The following is a 12,500-nucleotide window of genomic DNA, read 5'->3' as shown; positions in this document are numbered from 1 at the left end:
TTTTCTTCTCTTTTCCCTCCTCCTTCTCTTTCCTCTCTCCCTTCTCCTTTTTCTCTTTTCTTCTCTTTTCCCTCCTCCTTCTCTTTCCTCTCTCCCTTCTCCTTTTTCTCTTTTCTTCTCTTTTCCCTCCTTCCTCTCTTTCCTCTCTCCCTTCTCCTTTTTCTCTTTTCTTCTCTTTTCCCTCCTTCTTCTCTTTCCTCTCTCCCTTCTCCTTTTTTCTCTTTTCTTCTCTTTTCCCTCCTCTTTCCTCTCTCCCTTCTCCTTTTTCTCTTTTCTTCTCTTTTCCCTCCTTCTTCTCTTTCCTCTCTTCCTTCTTCTTTTTCTCTTTCTCCTGCTCTTCCTACGCCTTCGCCTCCTCTTCCGATTGAGACTTTTTCTTAGTTTTCTTTATTTTTACCTCCCCTTTTCTTCCCTCTTTCCCTGTTTTCTCTCTCCCATTTCTTTTTGCCTTCTCCGATTAGTCTTTTCTCTGTCTTTGTATCTTTTTTCTTTCTTTTTTCCCACTTATCGTCTTTTCTTCTCTTCTTTCCTTCTTATCTTTCTTTGTTTAAGTTTATTTACCGAGTTATTTATTTGGTCGTTCCCTTTGTCTCAGTCTTTTTTTTTTTTTTTTTACACTGTTCATTTTGGGAGCTTTTCCATTTCTGTCTGTCTGCTTGTTTGTCTGTCTGTCTCTCTATTTGGTTTGTTGTTTGTCCTTTTCTTCTGTTTCAAGTATTTTGTTTTCATCTGTTTCTCTTTTTATCTATTTTTTTATCTGTTTCTGTTTTTATCTTGTTCTGTCTATGTCCGTATCTGTTTGTCTGTCTGTGTCTTATTCTCTGTGTCTTATTTTCTGTCTCATTCTGTCTGTTCTATTCTCTGTCTCCTATTCTCTCTCTCTCTCTCTCTCTCTCTCTCTCTCTCTCTCTCTCTCTCTCTCTCTCTCTCTCTCTCTCTCTCTCTCTCTCTCTCTCTCTCTCTCTCTCTCTCTCCCAGGTAAACACGGGCCTGGGATGGAGTCATTACGCCAGGTGTGTTTTATGTTTCCTTCCACCTGTTATTATATCCGTCAGGCGTTTAGTCGTTGTCTGTCTCAGGCTCTAAATCTCTCGCCTCCTTGAGAATGGTGTTTTATTTGCTTGATTTATATATATGTGTGTGTGTGTGTGTGTGTGTGTGTGTGTGTGTGTGTGTGTGTGTGTGTGTGTCCTTTTTGTTTTTATTATTCTCTTTTTTTTCATTTTATTCGTTTTCATTTTTTTGATTTATTGGTTTTTGTTTTGGTATTTATTTTTCATTATCCTTTTTTTCCCTTGTATTGTTCGTTTTCCTTATTGATTTTTCCTTATTCATTTTCATTCAATAATTATCATCTGCTTTTTTCATTATTTCTTTTTTTCTGTATTTAATTTTGCTTCGTTTCTTGTTTGCTTTACTTTATTCGTAGAGTTGTAATTACTTTTTTGTTTTCTTTATTTGTCTTATCAGTGTTCTTTTCTTGCTCCAATCTTATCCACACGCCCTCCTTCCGTTATTTCATATTTCCTCTCATTTTTTTTTCTCTTATCACGTCATGTTCTCCTCTTTCCAGTTTCCTCCAGTTATAATTTCTCTCTTCTATTTTCTTTTTTTTTCCTAATGTCTTCCTTCTCCATTATCTGTATCGTTCCATTTTTCTTCCTTCAATTTTTCTTTCCTTACTTGGTAAATGTTTCCCTTCTTCCATTTCCATCTCTTTTTTTTCTTCCTTTCCTCCTGTTTATCGATACATACTTTTCTTCCTTCCATCGTTCCTTTCCTTTTGTCCTTCCTTTTTCTTTCTTCTTTCCTTCTTTCCCTCCCTCGTTCTTCCCTTCCTTTCTGTTGTCTCCTGCTCACGGATTTCCACGAACCTTTCTTTCCCTCCTTACCTTCCTTCCTTCCTTCCTTCCTTCCTCACTTCCTTGCTTCCTTTCTTGCTTCCTTCCTTTCTTTCTTTCTTTCTTTCTTTTTCTTTCTTTCTTTCTTTCTTTCATTCTTCCTTCCTTCCTTCCTTCCTTCCTTCCTTCCTTCCTTCCTTCCTTTCTCTCTTTCTTCCTTTCTTTCTTTTTCTTTCTTTTTTTCTTTCTTTCTTCCTTCCTTCCTTCCTTCCTTCCTCCCGCTCACGGATCCACACTATAAATCCATAACTCCTTCACACTGTCTTTCCCTCCCTCCTTTCCTCCTTCTCTCTGTCTCCTCTCTACGTGACTATGCTCTTAATACCTCCTTTCCTTCCTTTCTCCTTCCCTCCTCTCCTTCCCTCCTTACCTACCTGTCAATTTTCCCTTCCTTCTCTCTACTTTATTTTTTTTTCTTTCCTCTTTCTCATTGTTTCTTTATTCTTTCCTTCCTTCTTTTCTGCTTTCCTTTGACCTTATCTTCCTCCCTCCTTTCATTTTCTACTTGTTTTCCGTCTATTCTTTCTTCCCCTTCTTCCTTTTCATCCTCCCTTCATCTCTTCTATTTCCTCCTCATCCCTTCTTCCTCCTCCCTTCCTTCTATTCCTTAATTTACCTCCATCTTCCACTTCCTTTCCCTCCCTTATTATTGTTCTTCCTCCGTGTTAACCTACGTCACTTTCTCTCTTCCTTTCTTTGTCTCCTCCTTTATCTCCCTCCTTCTCCTTTCCTCCTTATTCTTTACCAGCCATTCAGCCTTCTAACCTTTCTCTCCCTCCCTCCTCCCTGTGTATTTGTTTCTCTCCGTTCCTTTCTCCATGTTTCCTCCCTTCCTTCTTTCTCTCTCCTTCCTTCCTTACTCTTTCTCCCTCCCTAATTCCCTCCCTCCTTCCCATCACTTTTGTTACTCTTTGTGTATTTGTTTCTCTTCCTTCCTTTCTCCCTTCCTTCTTTCCTCCTCCTCCTCTCTTAAATTCTCCCTCCTCTTCCTTCCCTCCTTCTCATCCCTTTTGTTCCTCCCTCCGTGCTTGCTTTCTTCCTTCCTCCCTTTCTTCCTTCTTTCATCCCCCCCCCCCCTTAACCTTCTCCCTCCCTCCCCCCCCCCACCCTGGCAGGAAGAGTAATGACGCTCTCCTCAAAGACAGACAGACAAACAGACAAACAGACTCTGGTTCACCTCGCCGTAAAGGGTTGGCGAGTTTATGACCCTCGAACAGACAGATTAGGAGATGGATTTACAGCCGAACTAACAGACAGAATCACAGACAGCTTTACAGACCGATGAAAGACACAATAGACTGATAAAGACGGTGATTTGTAAGTCGATAAAAAAACAAACTCTTAACAGACAAACACAAAGGGGTCGTAGACTTAACACAGGTGAACAGGCGTACCGAAATGTTCATATATAGGTAAAAGAACGAATTAACAGACACGTGCGAAAATTAAAGGTAAACAGACGTACAGAAATATTAAATAACAGGTATAAGAATATGTTAATAGACAGGTACGAAACTTGCAAGGTGAACAGACATAAAAGAGAACAAATTAACAGACAGGAACGAAGTATGAATTTAAACAGACATGAAGAAAGAACAGATTAACAGATAGGAACGAAACTTGAACAGACATAAAAAAAGGACAAATTAACAGACATACGAAAATTAAAGCCAAACAGACATAAAAATAACAAATTAACAGACAGATACGAAACAGACATAAAAGTACAGATTAACAGACAGATAGGAAACTTAAACGGTAAACAGACATTAAAAAGAACAAATTAACAGACAGATACGAAACTTAAAGCCAAACAGACATAAAAAAGAACAGATTAACAGACAGGTAGAAAAATTACCGAACAGGTGTACAAAGATCAAGAGGAAGAGGAAGCGGAGGAGGAGGATTAAAAGGCGAGTCTTGGATGTGAGTCTTTAAGAGGACGATTCATTACCTCTTCGTCCTCTTTGTCTCCTGTGGGAAGGGGGGAAGGGGGTGAAGGATGGGGAGGGAAGGAGGGGCGGGGTTGGGGGTGGGGGGGCAGGTAGGAGGAGGGAAGGGTGGGGGAGGGACACGAGAATGGGTAGAAAGGGATGCTACAAATAAGGGGTGAGGAGAAGGAAGGAAGGAAGGAAAGAAGGAAGAAACGAAGGAAGGGAAGGAAGAGAGAGAAGAGATACCAGAGAGAAAGGGGTGAGGAGGAGAAAGGAAAGAAGGAAGGAAGGAAGGAAAGAAGAAAGGAAGGAAGGAAAGAAGGAAAGAAGGAAAGGAGAGAAGGAAGAGAAGGAAGGGATACCAGAGAGAAAGTGGTGAGGAGGAGGAAGGAAGGAATGAAGGAAAAAAGGAAGAAAGGAAGGAAGGAAAGAAGGAAGGGAGAGAAGGAAGAGAAGGAAGGGATACCAGAGAGAAAGGGGTGAGGAGGAGGAAGGAAAGAAAGAAGGAAAGAATGAAGAAAGGAAGGAAGGAAAGGAGAGAAGGAAAGAAGGAAGGGATACCAGAGAGAAAGGGGTGAGGAGGAGGAAGGAAAGAAAGAATGAAGAAAGGAAGGAAGGAAGGAAGGAAAGGAGAGAAGGAAGAGAAGGAATAGATACCAGAGAGAAAGGGGTGAGGAGGAGGAAGGAAAGAAGGAAGAAAGGAGGGAAGGAGTGGAGGAAGGAAGGAAAAAATGATGAGGTAAATGAAGGAAGGAAGGAAGGGGGAAAGGAATGGATAATAAGATAGGGGAGTAAAGGGAAAAGGGAGAAAGGGGAGTGATATGGGATGTAATTAAGGGGAATGGGGAAGGTGATGATAGGGAGGAAATAAAGGGTAAGGAATGCTTTGGGACGAGGGAAGGAGGGAGAAAAAGGGAACAGCTCAAAGAAAGAAAGGGGAGGTAGGAGGAGGGGAGGAGACAATGAAGTAGTGGAAGAAGTGGGAGGAGGTGGAGGTGGAGGTGACACTCTCAAATCACCCCTCACGCCCTCCCCCCCTTCACCCCCTCCCCCCTCCCCCCTTCACCCCTCCCCCCCTGAATTTATCTCCTCCTGGTCTGAGTCCGTCCCACCAATATTTTCGGCTGTTCTGCCTCAGCGAATAAACGCAATTGAACTCGTAAAGCCTTGGCTAACTCGGTGGTCATCTCCTCCTCCTCCTCCTCCTCCTCCTCCTCCTCCTCTTCCTCCTCCTCGCGTTGTCATCGTCCGTAAGGTTCTTCTGTGATTTTGGTTTCTCTGTCTTTGTTTCTTGTCTTTGTTTCTTTCTCCTTCCTTTTTGTTTTCTTTTATTTTAGTTCGTTCTTGGTTTGGTATTTATTATCTCTCTCTCTCTCTCTCTCTCTCTCTCTCTCTCTCTCTCTCTCTCTCTCTCTCTCTCTCTATCACATCCCCCCCTCCGCTCCTCCCCCTTCATCCATCCCCAATCCGTCAACACCTAACCACCAGCCGCGCCCCACAACCCCACCTTTCCTTATCAGCTTCCTTCCCTTCGGTTCCGCTCCGCCGCCTTGCCCCGGGTTGTTCTGGGCCCCGGGGTGTTGCAGGCAGGCCCTCTACAGCCCCTCCTACAGGCCACGCATCCCCGGGGTCGTTGGGGGGTCGGGGGGGGCGGGGGGAGGAGTAGTGTTCCCCAGGGGTTCATTTTATCCCTCCCATGTTTCTTCTTCGATGGTGGACTCGATTGGAAGACATAATTCCTCTCTGTTATTACTGTAATTTGAGGTGTCGTGTTTTTAGTTTTGCTCTCATTCTTGCCTCCTCCATCCCCTCCACCACCCCTCCTCCTTCTCCTCTTCCTCCTAGCGACTCCTCTTTCTCCTCCATCCTCCTCGTTTTTCCCGCTTTCTCCTCCTCCTACTTTCGTTCTCTTCCTCAGTCTCACTTTCCCAATAATGATCAGATGTTTTGTTTTTCTATCGAGTCTTTTATCCTTATCCACCTCCTCTTTCTCATCCTCCTCCTTCCGTTTTCTCCCTTCCCACTCATCCTCGTGCTCAGCCGTTATGTCTTTCGTCGGTCTATGTCTGTTTCTTTGTCTGTCTGTCTGTCTGGGTCTTTTTAGTGTCTCTTTTTCTCTCACACGTCCTCACCTTCTTCCTCCATCTCTACCTTCTTCACTACATATTTTTACTTTTTTTTTTTCGTTTTTTTTTCTCACCCTCTATCTGTCTGTCTCTCTCTGCTTCTCTCTCCGTCTGTGATTTTGTAGGTTTTTTTTCTCTCTCGCACATCCTCACCTTCCTCCTTCTCTCCCATCTCCACCACCATAATTTTCTTTTATCTTTATTATTTTTTTTAGCCTCCCTGTCTCTTTTACTCCCTGTCTGCCTGTCCTTTTGTCTTCTTGTGTTTTTTTCTCATCATCATCTTCCTCCTCTCCCTTCTCTACCATCTTCCTCTTCCTCCTTCCTTTCTTTCTTTTTCTCACCCCCTCTTCTGTCTCCCTGTTTGTCTGTTTTTCTGTCTGTCTTTTTTTTGTCATCCTCACTTTTCGTCTCTTTCTCCACCCTCATACTTTCCTCCTTCCTTTATTTTTTTCTCACTCTTTTTTGTCATCCTCACTTTTCTTCTCTCTCTCTCTCTCTCTCCACCCTCATGCTTTCCTCCTTCCTTTTTTTCTTTCTCATCCCCTCTTCTGTCTCCCTGTTTGTCTGTTTGTCTGTCTGTGTCTTTTTTTGCCACTCTCACTTTTCTTTTCTCTCTCCACCTTCATACTTTCCTCCTTCCTTTAATTTTTTCTCACCTTCTCTCCTCTCTCCGCCGTGGGTGATCAGGTTTTTCTCTCCTCGCTTCGCATCTCGCCTCGGTAATTGATCCCCGCCAGATGGAGTTGCTCTCGATCACACTCCGTCCGGCGTCATAAACTTGCGCGCCTCCCGAATGACTGTCATCTGCGCAATTGGCTCATGGACCGGAGAGAGAGAGGGGGAGAGAGAGAGGGAGAGGGAGAGGGAGACAGGTAGAAAAGACAGGTAGAAAGAAAGTAATAAAGAAACAGGCAAAAAGAACAAGGAAAATGAAGAATAGGAACTAAGATGAAGGAGATAAAAAAGTGGATGCTGGATGGAGGTATGTGTCGTGATATGTAGGAATTGAGTGTAGCGAAGGTGTAGGTAAGGGCAGGTGTGCATAGAGGACGTAGGGGTAGATAAGGTGACTCAAGGTGTAGATTGGGACAGGTGTGAATGAAAATATCGTCACATACTATTCCTATGAAAATTAATGTGGATCAGGAAAAAAATGTTCGGATCTAAGGGAAGAGGTGTGCTGGAGCCCCCTTACCTATTCCTTTAACTATTCATTTACTATTCCTTACTATGCATTTACTATCCATTTATTATCCCTGTGAAGGTAAGAAGAAAATAATAATCAAGAAAATAAACTATCTAGATACAATGTAAATCACTAATTATCTAAATCTGAGAGGAGAGGTATCTTGTTGCTCCTTTTCCTGATGTTGAAGTCATAGGAAGGAGGAAGTGCAGCAGAGGGAAGGCCAGGTGAGTGTAGGGGCGCACAGGTGAGGGCAGGTGAGTCGCGCATCTCCCTCCACACCTGGCTGACTCACTCACACTCACGCCGCCCCGTCTCCCTCCAGCAGGCAGGGAAAGGTCAGCAGATAAGAGGGGGACCAGCAGGGAGGTGGTGGTGGTAGTGATGGTGCATGGTGGTGGTGGTGGTGGAGGTTCAGGTGAGGACGTAAATTGCAGGTATGTGCCCGGGTCAGGTGCGTGGGACGTCGCGGTACAGTGCTGCACGCCTGCTCGTAAACCTGCCGCCCACGCCCGCCCACGCCCGCCCTCACCTCCCCCCTCCTCCTCCTCAGTGCCCTCCTCTTCCCCCTCTCGCCTTCCCTCCTCCTGCTACCATACCTTAATGCTCTTCTTCCCCCCCCCCCTCCTGTTCCTCTTCTTCCTACTCCTCCAAACCAAAGTACCCGCTCCTGTGCCCTCCTCCACCTCCTCCTCCTCCTCCTCCTCCTCCTCTCGTCACCAGTTGCTTCCCGATGCTCTCTCGTGACTCCTCCTCCTTTTCCTTCTCCTCCTCCTCCTCCTCCAACTTATACTCCTCTTCCTACTCTGATTTCCTTCCTTCCTGCGTTTTATTTTAATTTCTTACTCCTCCATTTCTTTCGTCTTGTGGTTTATTTTCAGCTCTTCTCTTCCTCTTCGTCGTCTTCCTCCTTTTCCCTCTTCTTCCCTCTCTTCCTCCTCACTATTACGTTACCTGTCCCTTCTCCACACCTCTCCCCTCACCTTTCATTCACCCCTCTATACACCTGACCTTCCCTGCCTGTCTTCACCTTGCCTCACCTGCAGCCTCCCTTTCCCTTTTTACGCATCATTGCTATTCATCATCATCATCATCATTATCATTATTTTTTTTACTCTAGCTTTTTTATTATGATCACTACTATTAATGCCTTTGAGATAACATTTGGTTACTATTTATATCAACAACCCTCCTTCCCCCACTTCCCCCTTCCCCCTCCCTACCCCCCACTCCAACAAACACATATATAAAGACATACCAGCGCTTATACAACCAACCAGCACCACCACCACCACACTATGCCCCCTCCTCCCCTCCCCCCCACCCCTTACCTGTACTACCTCTCAATACTCAGGTGGGGTCCGGTCCTGTCCAGTCCGCCTCAGCTCGATTAACCTGCATTTTATTGTGGCTTTGGCTCGCGTGTCGTGGCGGCGAGTCCGTCCCGACGACTTTACGAATTAAGAGGCTAATTGTGCTATAACATCATCCTTGCGCCGCGGGGAGGGCCGCTCAAAGGGGCCGCCGCGCACCCCCACGGCGAGCAGGAGGAGCAGCAGGAGGAGGAGGAGTAGGAGGAGGGTTGGGAGTGGAATGCTGTAGAGAAGTAAAATTGAAAAAAAGGAAGAGATAGGGATATAGAAAGGGACTGTTAGAGGAGGAGGAGGAGGAGGAGGAGGAGGAGGAGGAGGAGGAGGAGGAGGAAAAAGTATGGAAAATGGAAAAGATAAGACAGGTGGAGAAAATTAAGAAAGAAGAGGAATGGGGAAGAAGAGGAAGTTGGAAGAAAGGGAAAGAGGAAAATGTGAGTAAATTGGAGGAAATGTTGGGAAGGAAGGGAAAAAAAATGGAGAAAGGGGAAGGACATGGGAAGAAAGATAAATGGAACAGACGAAAAGTGTAAGAAAGTGAAACGCGAAAAGGAAAAATGCGAAAAGGATAAAAAAGGGAGACACGGAGAAGGAACAAAGGGATGAAAGGGGAAGGAAATACGAGAAAAAAAGAGGAGGAAAGGGAGAGAATACGGGAAAAGGGGGAGGAAAGCAAGACACAACAAGAAATAGGAGGAAGAGTATGAGAGGAAAGGAGAAGAAGAAGAGGAGGAAGAAGAAGAAGAAGAAACATGGAAGAAGAAGAAAGAAGACTCAGAGGAACATGAAGCATAAGAAGAAGAACAAGAAGAACAGGGAAACAGAAGATGGAAATGCAGAAGAGGAAAGGGGAAGGAAGACACGAAAAGGAATGGAAAGAAAAGGAAAGCGAAGAAAACTTAAAAAAAAGGAATTGACAGGAATGGGAAAGGAGTGAAATGAGGACCTGAAAAATGGGGAAAGTAGGTGGAAAATGGGAGGAAAAAAAGGGAAAGGAAGGAAGACACGGAAAGGAATTGGAAAGAAAATGAAAGACAAGAAAACTTAAAAGAGGAACTAAGCGGAATGGGAAAGGAGTGAAATGGAGAGCTGAAAAATGGGGAATAAAGGGAATAAAGGAAGGGGATTAAAGGAACAGTCGGCCATTCATTTAGGGACACGCGGGGAGGCGACACGCGATCCTTTGTCTCGTCGAGTTGAATTCCTTTAGAAAATAAACATGTCCTTTTTTTTCCCTCCGTAAGTCACGCCTCTGATCCCTGGCGTGAGAGAGAGAGAGAGAGAGAGAGAGAGAGAAGAGAGAAGAGAGAAGGGAATATTCAGGAATCCAAGAAACAGGTAGAGAACGAGAAGAGAAACAGAGAAAGATAAAGGGAAAATGAATACCTTGGAACGATACATAAGCTCTCAATCAATACCCCAAGAAGAAGAGGAAGAGGAAGAAGAAGAAGAAGAAGAGGAAGAGGAAGAGGAAGAGGAAGAAGAAGAAGAAGAAGAAGAAGAAGAAGAAGAAGAGGAAGAAGAAGAAGAAGAAGAAGAAAAGAAGACTCAGAGGAACATGAAGCTGAAGAAGAACAAAAACAAGAACAAGAACAAGCGAAAAAAGAAGAAGAAGAAGAAGAAGAAGAAGAAAAAGAAGAAAAGAAGACTCAGAGGAACATGAAGATGAAGAAGAACAAAACAAGAAGAACAAGCGAAAGAAGAAGAAGAAGAAAAAGAAGAAGAAGAAGAAGAAGAAGACGTGAAAAAGAAGACTCAGAGGAACATGAAACTGAAGAACAAAAAGAAGAAAAAGAAGAAGCGAAAGAAGAAGAAGAAAAAGAAGAAGATAAAGACGTTAAAAAGAAGACTCAGAGGAACATGAAACAGAAGAAGAACAAAAAAAAGAAGAACAAGAACAAGCAAAAGAAGAAGAAGAAGAAGAAGAAGAAAAAGAAGACGAAAAAAAGAAGACTCAGAAGACCATGAAGCTGAAGAAGAACAAAAACAAGAAGAACAGGAACCAGACGAGGAACATCAGCATCAGAACACGCCGAAGAAGAGGTAGGGAGCGAGGAGGCGGCCGGGACAGGAACAAGACAGGGCCGGACGATGAAGTCATGCGCCCTGAAATACGAACTTCGAGGGACCTGTTGCTTGTTCTGCTTGTTTACGATGCGCCGCGCCGACCCTCAAGGTGCTGCGGATGCTGTTCATTAGCCGGACTTTACGATGGCTGTCTGGGTGTACCTCTTGAAGCTGTTGGGGGGCTGTCGAGGCTGTTGGGAGGCTCAGGACAGCGTGGTTTGGCTATCATGCTTTTAACGGGTTGATTGAGAGCTCCACTTGGCTGTCAGGGAGTTAATAGAGGCTGGATGGCTGTTGAGGCTGTCTAATGTGGCTGTTCTGTTTTTAAGAGCTGGGAGGGAGATGTATTTGGCTATCAGGGAGTTAAATAGAGGCTCTGGATGGCTGTTGAGATGACGATGATGGCTGTTCTGCTTTTAGTGATGGGGGTGAGGAGTGATGGTTGTGGTGGTGGTGGTGTTAGTCGTGGTGCGTGGTGATGGAGGTGGTGATGGGTTACATGCTGGTGGTGATGCTGGACAAGGGTGATGACGTGAGTGATGTTGTTCCTTCCTTCTCGTAGCATCCATTTACCTGGGCTTCCTCAGGTAAACTTTGAGCCTCTACCTGTTGACCTGCTACACCTGTCACCTGCGTCATACCTGGTACTACATTATGCATACCCTCACCTGCGTGTACCTGTCATACTTACATGCACCTCTACACCTGTTTTTCGCAATAGCAGAAACATACATAGAAAGTTTACAGAAAAAAAGTGAAAAAACTACTTAGAATGAAATGGTTCGATATTTAGGTACGGCATAAGCTTTTCTGTACACCTGACGTCACCTACAGCACCTTCAATTAGGTAAACAGTGAGTAGCGGACTTTTTTTTTCATTAGTTTATTTTTTTTTCCCTTGAACTGCTTCCTCTACTGTAAAAAACAACAACAACGACAACTGAATATAGGAACACAAACATGCCTAACAGGTTCTTTAAATACCTTTCGTAAAACTCGAATGAGAAAAACAATGTATTGCTGTAGTTTGTAAATCATCACGGGAAAATATAAATGTAAAAGTAACAATAATAATAATAATAATATAAATAATAATAGTAATAATGCTACTGATGATAATTGAGGTCATAGAGGCAGGCAGATAAAAACAAGGTCCCGTCTGACAACAATACATTTCACGTGACCTTACTTGACCTGACCTAACCTGCCCCCCTTTACTTATCCACCCTTCTCGTCCTCTTCGACCTCCTCCTCCTCCTCCTCCTCCTCCTCCTCCTCCTCCTCCTCCTTTCTCCCGCCACGCACGACTCAGGAAACGTTTAGCCGACTGACAAACCTAACCTTGCCTAACCTGATCTCAATACCTACTCTCTCTCTCTCTCTCTCTCTCTCTCTCTCTCTCTCTCTCTCTCTCTCTCTCTCTCTCTCTCTCTCTCTCTCTCTCTCTCTCTCTCTCTCTCTCTCTCTCTCTCTCTCTCTCTCTCTCTCTCTCTCTCTCTCTCTCTCTCTCATTTTCTATTCTGATTTCCTCCTTTCATTTTTCATACTTTCTCTTATTTTCCACTTTTATTTTTTCCCTTTTCTCCGTACCTGTTTCTTTCTACCTGTCCTGGCTTCTCTCACCTGGTATTAAGGCTCAGGTAATTACTATGAAGCAGCACGTGACAGAGAGAGACTCACCTGGGAGGCTTATGGACAGGTGAGCGGGACCGGATGCATACCTGTCTGACCCGGGCTTTGATTTAAGGATATTAGGGCGACGTTACTTTTGTTTCTGTATATTTTCATCTTTTCTTTTATTCTTTTACTTTCTATATTTTTTTTTAGAGGTACGAGTTTGAGATGAGTGAGTTCTTTTCCTGGTGTGTGTGTGTGTGTGTGTGTGTGTGTGTGTGTGTGTGTGTGTGTGTGTG

This window comes from Eriocheir sinensis, chromosome 59 (genome assembly GCF_024679095.1).
Source record: "Eriocheir sinensis breed Jianghai 21 chromosome 59, ASM2467909v1, whole genome shotgun sequence".
In the NCBI taxonomy this organism is placed as follows: Eukaryota; Metazoa; Arthropoda; class Malacostraca; order Decapoda; family Varunidae; genus Eriocheir; species Eriocheir sinensis.
This window is presented reverse-complemented; position numbering follows the sequence as displayed.